Here is a 9625-nt window from a genome sequence, read left to right as displayed (position 1 = left end):
GACATTTAATTGTATCAACCCCTTGAGGTTCTTGTCCGAAGATCATTACATCACCACCATTATCAAGCTTAAGGTAATATCATTTTAACATTTTCTTAAGATTTTCAACCTTTACTTTACCAAGAGTAAGCTCTCTTCATAATCATCATTGTTGCAATGGATGTTAATTCCTACCTAGGGTTTGACTTAGGCAAGCCACTATACAACAAAACACTTCCCATCTTTTCTATGTCTGAGTTCTAGTTTGATGGCCAAAAGTTATAGAGTTGTAGAGAGAAAACTAACATATACAGTACTAGATTTTGACTAGGCAAAATTTCTTAGTCTAAGGAGAGTCATTGTGTCAATTGACACCTTGTTGACATGATTTTGGGAGAATAATCTAGTAAGGATCTTGATCTATGATTCACAGTTTTCAACTAACAAAGACACCTTCAAGTCTAGGGATCCTAACTCTTGTGATTGTGTTAGCATGAATGTTGATGATATTCCTATGGGGGAGTATCCTAGCATTGTTGGAGCATTTGGGAGATTGTAACGCATGATTATATGTTGTATTCATGGCAATGTTTGTCATTAATGTCAACATACTGGTAATTCTGTGAAGAGTAATAGAACAACAAACAGAGATTGAGATTATGTGGTTAGACAATTGAAGATGAGGTTATGCACACTTAGTTAGATGTTATATGAAGTGTCTTGATGATGAGGCTATGAGTGCATGTAGAAAATCAACGACTGGTGACAGTTATTTGAGGTTTACTAAAGACAATATACAGACAGAGTTCTTGAGAAGCAATTTCTAGTAATTCGATTATATCTCCTAATAGGGACAAAATCTGGTTAAGTGTGGCTAAAAAAGGTAGAAGACATCATGATGATGATGTGGTTGAGTGCGCAAAGTCCAAGGTTGCACGTGTGAAGATTTGTGAAGATTGTGAGTCAACAATGTTATGTAGTTATGAAAAGATGTAATGCAACATGTATTGTTTTATCTTAATGAGGTCCTATTGTAATTATAATTTGAGAAAGCCTCAAGTCGACTCAATAAATTAATGTGAAGACTTGGTATAAAGGAAAGTTGTTTTCCTTGTGGTTAAGTAATAATAATGATAAGAATGATGTAAGTGAATGTAAGCGAATTGTAAGTGTGAATTACATGCGAGTGAGCGATCTAAGGGGTTTTGTGTGATGCGAGTATGCGGATCTAGTATTGAGATCTAAGAAATGTTTGGTATAGTAGAGGCATAGTGAAAGAGTGAAGTGGTTATATTTGGCAGACAATGCTAGTGGACATTTGATCATTTGGTATTTTTCTGAAAGAAATATAACAAAGGCCAGTTGGACAATGAGTTCAATGGTCTTACCCCTGAAGCTATTTGGATAGTGGGTCCTTCTACCTTCCACAACTCCTAAAAGGGTTAGAATCTCCTCACAGGGATTCAAAGTCTCCTAACAAGGACTGATATGTACTGAATGTATTTCATTGACTCCTAACAGGGTCCATCCTTTTGCAAGGAACTTATATTTTAGTACATCATTGTGTGGGTACCATCCCCACTGGGGTTTTCCCTATAATCAAGGGTCTCCCTAGTTAACAAACCTAGTGATATTGTGTATGTATATCTTCTTGTGGTTATTGCACTTATTGATTACATGTTTTAGATTTAATAAAGTTAATAAAAGTTTTTTTGATTGGATAATTGATTCAACACCCCCCCACCCTCTCAGTTGTCTTGGTGGGCTTTTCTCTATAACAGTTGGTATCAAAGCATCAAGTCCTTTAAGGAAAAGCTTAACAAATTAAGGAGATCTATGGAGAGTCATTTCAAAAAGGATAGTTTGAAATTTGATGGAACCAACTATGACAGTTGGAAAGAAAAGATGAAGACACATTTGTTATGCATGGGTCCAAGATATTGGTTGATTATGAAGAATGAGAAATTAGTGATTGAAGAAGAAAAGCTTTAAGATTGTACTGAAAGACATAGAGAATTATTCATGTGTAACACGCTTGCTAGGGAAGCACTTTTGACAACACTTCTTGAAAATCAGTACAAATATGTAAAATCTTTAAGATTATTATATGAAATTTGGAAAGCTTTGGAATTTACTAATGAAAGTGATAAGCATGCTAAGAAGGTTAGATTGCAGAATTGGATATGTTTATTTCAAGAAGCTAAAATGATGGAAGATGAATCTATAAGAAGTTATTTGGGTAGAATATCAAAATTTATTGCAGGAATTAAGGCTTGTGATGGAACAAATGATGAAGATGAAATTGTATGGAAGATCTTGAAAACTTTGACACTTGCATATAAGTAGACAATGTAGATGATTGAACAAGTTATACCTTGCGCATAGAAGTCCACAAGGGAGACCTTTCTTGGAAGATGCATCAATAGAGATAAGCCTAAGACAAAGTGAAGATTTTCCTAGAATTGAGACTACATCGAGTACACTAAGTGTTCGACCTACATTGACAAGGAGCGTGAGTATTAGTGGAGATTATGCTAGCAACAAAAAAGGAAGATAGAAAGATTGAAGAAGGAATTGCCCTACTTGTGAAAAGAGAACCTAAAGGTAAGAAAGTCTTTAAATGTTGGACTTGTAATGAGTATGGTCATTTTTCTTCTAAATTCCCTAAGAGAGTAAAGAAGTACAAAAGGAATTTCAAGTCTAGGAGGCCTAGAGAATGTCTTTATGCAAATAATGAAGATCTAGAAGCTAGTGTGGAAAGATTCTTGAGTATTTAAGTGATAATGAAAGTGATGAACTAGGATTTGTTGCAATTAAAGATGAAAGTGCTGAAAAAGAAGAAGTTAGAGAAGAAAAGGCATTAGTGTCACAATTTGAAAAGAAGAAATCTGATTGGATCATAGATAGTGGTTGTTCACATCATATGACTAGTGATATGAATAAATTTGTTGAGTTCAACAGTTGTGATGGAGGAATTGCTAGAGTTGGAAACAATGCAAAGGGAATAGGATCTATTACTCTTGATGGTAATACTGGCACTGATGATGTTTATTATGCTGATGGTTTAAAACATAATCTTCTAAGTGTTTGACAGCTAGTTGACCAAGGATATCAGTTGCAGTTCACAGAGAGAACATGTATTATCAAGGATAAAGATGGTAAGTTAATTGGTATTAGCACAAGATCAAGAGGTAATGTTTTACAGTTGAACCCTACATAGATGACATGCTTGGTTGCTAAAGTAGATAACAGTTGGTTATGACACAAGAGGTTTTTCGTATAAATTTTGATAACATTGTGAAAGTGAGAACTACACTTATTGTTAGAGATTTGCCTATAATAGTGAAGCCTACTAACACAGTATGCAAGGAATGTGTTATGGAAAAGTAGAAGAAAAGTTTTTTTTCAAGCAAGAAGTTTACTACATTAGCAAAGTTGGAGATAGTACACAGAGACTTGAGTGGTCCTATAAAGACAAGATCATTCTATGGTGAAAGGTACTTCGTAATTATTGTTGATGATTTTACTAGGATGATGTGGGTAGCATTACTTAAAGAGAAATTTGAAGCATTTGAGAAGTTCAAGGTGTTTAAGAACATAGTTGAAAATGAATTTGGATTGAAGATTAAGTGTTTAAGATATGATAGAGGTGGAAAGTTTACTTCAAATGAGTTTACTAGTTTTTGTGAAGTAAATGACATTAAGTGACAACTTTCTAAGACACCTGAGCATAATGGTATAGCAGAAAGGAGAAACAGACTAGTAACAAAGGTAACAAGAGCTACAATGTTTGAGAACAATGTTTGAAAGACAGTTTGGAGCGAAGCGGTTAACACAATAGTATATACAATTAACAAAGTTCATATCAGACAAGGTACTAGTAAGACCCCTTATGAGCTTTGGTTTGGACATGCACCCTCAATTAAGTATTTCAGAATTTTTGGAAGTAAGTGTTACATTAAGAGAGAAGATGATATTGGTAAGTTTGATGCGAGATGTGATGAAGGTATGTTTCTTGGTTATTCATCGAAGAGTAAAGCATACAAATATTTTAATCAAAGAACTAATAGTATTGTTGAAGCACAAATGCTAGAGTTGATGAGAATTTTGGAATTCATGAAAGAATACTTGATTATGATTGTGATAAAGAAAATAATCCAAAGGCTAACCAAGAGAATGTTCAGGTATTTTATAAAAATGACTCAGAATTGTAGAATGACATACAAATTGTGGAACAAAGAGAAAAACCAAGGAGTTAACCTAGAGCTAAAGTAAGAGTTGAGACATTAACACCTAATAGGAATCTAATAAAGAAACATCCAATTGATCAGATTATTGGTAGCAAGGACAAAAGAGTAATGATGAGAACTATGTTTAATTTCTCAAGTAGAGCCTAAAAGTGTGGATGAAGCTAGTAAAGATGAGTTTTGGATTCAAGTTATGAGAGAATAATTAGATCAAATTGAGAAGAATGATACATGGGAATTGGTTCCTAGACCTAAGGACAAAAATGTTATAGGAACTAAGTGGGTTTTCACAAATAAGATGAATGAACAAGGTGAGGTTGTGATAAATAAAGCAAGACTGGTTTGTAAAGGTTATTCACAACAAGAAGGCATTGATTATGAGTAAACATTTGCACCCATTGCTAGAATAGAAGTAGTTAGAATATTTTTGGCATATGCGGCTAATAGGAAATTCAAAGTGTATTAGATGGATGTGAAATTAACATTCTAAATGGAGAACTTAAAGAAGAAGTTTACATTGAGAAACTTGAAGGATTCCCTTTAACAAAAGGAGGAGATATGATCTACAAGTTGAAGAATTCATGATATGGATTAAAACAAACACCTAGAGCCTGATATGCGAGATTGGATAAATATTTGGCAAAATTTGGATTCGCTAAAGGTACTATAGATAGTAACCTATATTTGAAGGAAATTGAGAATGATTTGCTAATTGTTGAAGTGTTTGTGGATGACATATTGTAACATTCGGAGGTGATGATGAAGTAAGTAAAAAATTTGCTGGTGAAATGAAGAAGGAATTTAAGATGAGCATGATTGGTGAGATGAAGTATTTCTTGGGTTTGCAAATTGTGTAGAACAGTGATGGTATTTTCTTATCAAAAAATAAGTATTGAAATACTTGTTGAAAATATTTGGTTTGGAAAGTTGTAAAACTATTGATACACTTATGGTAACTAGCAATAAGTTATCTACAAAAGACAAGACACCTACTATTGAGCAAAATAAGTATAGATCTATGATTTGAGGTTTGCAATATTTGACTCATACAAGACTAGATATAGAAAATGTAGTAGGCATTGTTGCAAGATTTCAAGTTGATCCTAAAGAATCACATTATGCAGCAGCAAAGAAGATTTTCATATATTTGAAGGGTACACCTAATTTTGGATTATGGAATGACAGATCAAATGAATTTACCTTATGTGCATATACTGATGCAAATTGGGCAGGCAATATGGATGATAGAAAAAGTATAGGTGCTAGAGCATTTTTCTTAGGAGGAAGTTTGGTTTCTTAGCTAAGCAAGAAACGAGATTGTATTTCACAAAGCACAATTGAAACAAAGTATGTAGTAGCAATAATAATTGCAATCAGATCATGTGGATGAAGCATATGTTGAAGGATATTGGAGTTAAGCTTATAGAGCCTATTATAATACATTATGATAACAAAAGTACAATGAGTATGTCTAAGAAACATGTGTTACATTTTAAGACAAAGCACATATCTATTAAGTATCATGTTTTGAGAGAGAAAGAGATCCGACTAGAGTATATCAGTACAAAGGATCCAATAGTAGAGATATTTACAAAGCCTTTTTTGAAGGATGCATTTGAATATTTGAGAGGTATGCTTGGGGTTATGTCCCTACCTACTTTTGAGTAGATGATGTAGAGATTGCATTAGTCTAGTGGTATAAAGCATCATTATTCATTTGGACTAGATGATGGACACTTCCTCTATGGGGGAGTATCTATGTTTGAGATGAGTTATGAAAGGACTCTTGGTAGTTGGTATTTAATAGTGTCTTTGGACACTTGAGCTTGATAAAATATTTTTGTAGCAAAATTGACATAATGATGCCTTTGTCATTGATGTCAATGGGGGAGAAGATGTACATGAAAAATATCTCATGGCACATTGAAATGGGGGATAAGATGTACTTGATAAGAGGGAGAATATGGAGACAAAGTAAAGAGCATTGATGTTAATAAGGGAAGCATACCTATGGGGGAGAAAAAAAAACTAATGGAGAGTCGTTCATGAGATTCAGATTTGATTGATGAAGATGATTTGAAAAGAAAGAGTACATCGACAAAGTTACATGTTTGGTATTCTTAGAACTTAGATGTTTTTCATCTATGTTGCGATCAATGCTAAAGGGGGAGATTGTTAGCATGAAATCTAATGATATTCTTATTGGGGAGTATCATAGCATTGCTAAAGCATTTGGGAGATTGTTAGCATGATTATACGTTGCATTCATGGCAATGTTTGTTATTAATGTTGACATACTAGTAATTCTGTAAAGAATAAAAGGGGAGTAGATAGAGATAGAGATTGTGTGGTGAGACAATTGAAGATGAGGTTATGTGCACTTAACTAGATGTTCTATAAAGTATCTTAATAATGAGGCGATGAGCACATGCATAAAGTCAAATGATAGGTGACAGTTATTTGATATTTACTAAAGAGAGTACATAGACAAAGTTCCTGAGAAGTGATTTGTGGTAATTAGATTATATCTCCTAACATGGATAGAATCTGGTTAAGCACAGATAGATAGAGGTAGAAGACATCACGATGACAACTTGGTTGAGTGGGCAAAGTCTCAGGTTGCACATGTGAAATTTTTTGAAGACTATGAGTCAAAAGTGTTATGTAATTATGAAAAGATATAATGTAACATGTACTATTTTATCTTAATGAGGTCCTATTGTAATTCTAATTTGAAAAAGCGTCAAGGCCAACTCAATAAATTAAATTGAGGACTTGGTATAAAGGAGAGTTTTTTTCCTTGTGGTTAAGTAATAATGATGATAAGAATGATGTAAGTGAATGTAAGTGAATTGTAAGTGTGAATTACATGCAAGTGAGCAATCTAAGGGATTTGTGTGATGTAAGTATGTGGATCTAGTATTGAGATCTGAGAAGTGTTTAGTGTAGTAGAGGCATAGTGAAAGAGCAAAGTGATCAGATTTGGAAAAAGAGTGCTAAAGGCCTGTTGATTATTTAGTATTATTTTGAAAGGAATAATACAAAGCTAGTTGGACAGTGAGTTCGGTGGTCTTGCTCCTGAAGCTATTTGGACAATGGGTCCTTCTTCCTTCCACAACTCCTAATAGGATTGACATAAGTCCTAACAAGGTTGGAATCTCCTATAAGGATTCAAAGTCTCCTAACATGACTGATATACATTGAATGTATTTCATTTACTCCTAACAAGGTCCATCATTTTGCAAGGAACTTATATATTACTACATCATTTTGTGGGTACCATCCCCACTGAGGTTTTCTCTCTAATCAAGGGTTTCCCTAGTTAAAAAATCTAGTGTTATTGTGTATGGTTATCTTCTTGTGGTTATTGCACTTGTTGATTACATGTTTCAAATTTAATAAGGTTAATAAAAGTTGTTTTGATTGGATAACTAATTCACCCCTCTCCCCCCCTCTTAGTTATCTTGTGGACTTTAATTTCTAGCATATTGACACTTTGAAAGCTATATTGTAATTACAGGTTCTAGTTGTATAACTTTATGGTTATGCTAATTCTAGTCAATTTCCTAGTTCTTTACCTAGTTCTTGCATCATTTCTTGTCTTCAACTTATTGAATCATATCAAATCAAAAAATAGTACAATCAACCAAATGTGCCAAACTCTCATAAATGACTAAAGTTGAGTCTAGTTGATTGTTCTCTAATAAATGAAGGGGTTGAAACTGATTCCTAGTTTGCATGTTTAGACTTCTAAACATCAGTATATCATCCTTCTCATTTTGGTGAACATGATGTCACTTGCATTTAACATAAATTTGACAGAGAGTTTTTATAATATATTTTCATTATGGAACTTACACAATCTAATTGGTTTATACTTTCACATGTGATTACATTTATCATTAGTTACCACAATCAAAATCTTATGTTGAAAGGTGGCTTATTGACTTCATATTGGTTACATTAACTTGTATCACTTTAATTTGTTGCATAATGAGGATTTCAAAGATGGTTCTAATACTTACTTCATTTCTAAAAGATTTCATGTTGTTACATGATGTTATTTGTAAAGATGTTTATCGAATATTTGGATCTCATACAAGATGTTGATGCAGGAGCATCTTGAATGTTAGAGAAATCTTGCATTACCCCCAAAAAAAATTGTTTTTATCATTTCGATAAGGGTTATTTTAGTGCAGAGTTTCTACTTGCAGAAAGTTACTATTTTTAGTAAGTTGGTTATACAAGCTCAGAATATTCGTATTCCATAGGTGGGGGTTCATTTTAGATATATTAGCTTGCCAATTGAGTTTTAGTTTCATATAATATGTATTGGTGAAGTTATTGGGAATTTTTGGTATAGAAGCTTTAAGCTCAATTTTGAAGGCTTTAGAGGCTCTAAAACTAGGTCAAAGCCCATTTGACAAACGCTTTCACAATTAGGCATTTTAGATTAGGAAGTGTCATTTCTAAAAAGTGGTTATAATAGTCAATCGAGTATATAGTTAAAAAAGTTATGACCTTCTAAAATTGGGCTACCTGAAATTATAATTTGAAACTAGTTTGAACCAACTCTATATAATAAATATGGAAATTAAATTAATTTTAGGGTTATTCAACCTTAAGGGGTTCAAATAAATTTCTAGAACCTTTCTAGGTGGTGGAAAATTGCTTGGATAAGGAAGGCTTGTAGGGTTATCTAAGGTAGTTCTGGGTAGTTGTTTGTAGCTTTTTCTTATAGAATATTGTAAGGAAAACACACATGTGGCTTGGCATGTATTTATAAAATTTCTAATTCCATACTTTTGGAGATAATAAGAAGCCCATTTTCTATTTTTGCAAAATTTTATTGTTTCTCTATTTATGTTGTGTGATTGTGGTATTAAGGGGAGAACACTTCATCAGATATAATGAATGTTTTATATGGTACCTTTGATAATCCTTTGATGAATTATGATGAGATGAATAATGCTTGTATGTCTCCTAGAGTATACATTGAAAACTAATGATGAACAATCTTCCCACAATGCTACTTTGGTTCAATAGGGATACACTTTAAACATTGTCAATCAAACTCTTAAAACATCTATCATTGTGGATCCTTCTTATTCCCCTAGAGCTTATCTTAATCATAAACATATTTTGAGACAAGATGATGCTATGCATTTACTTAATGACATGTCACCAAACATTAAAATTAGTAAAAATATAACTTTAGATAAGAAAGACACTTCTTCCTGACCCAATAACACAATACAAAAGGACTTTATTAGTTGGACATGAAAAATGTTAGTAAAGTTGTGTATTATAATACAAGGATCCATCCTTCTCTGTTTATTCATCCCTTTGGTTCCTCTAAAATATACTTACACAACGAACTTCAATGTTTTTTATGATAA

Source organism: Cupressus sempervirens, chromosome 7 (assembly GCF_028749045.1).
Source record: "Cupressus sempervirens isolate cs-2001-9-10 chromosome 7, ASM2874904v1, whole genome shotgun sequence".
NCBI lineage: Eukaryota > Viridiplantae > Streptophyta > Pinopsida > Cupressales > Cupressaceae > Cupressus > Cupressus sempervirens.
The sequence above is the reverse complement of the archived record's forward strand: the minus strand, read 5'-3'. Positions refer to the sequence as shown.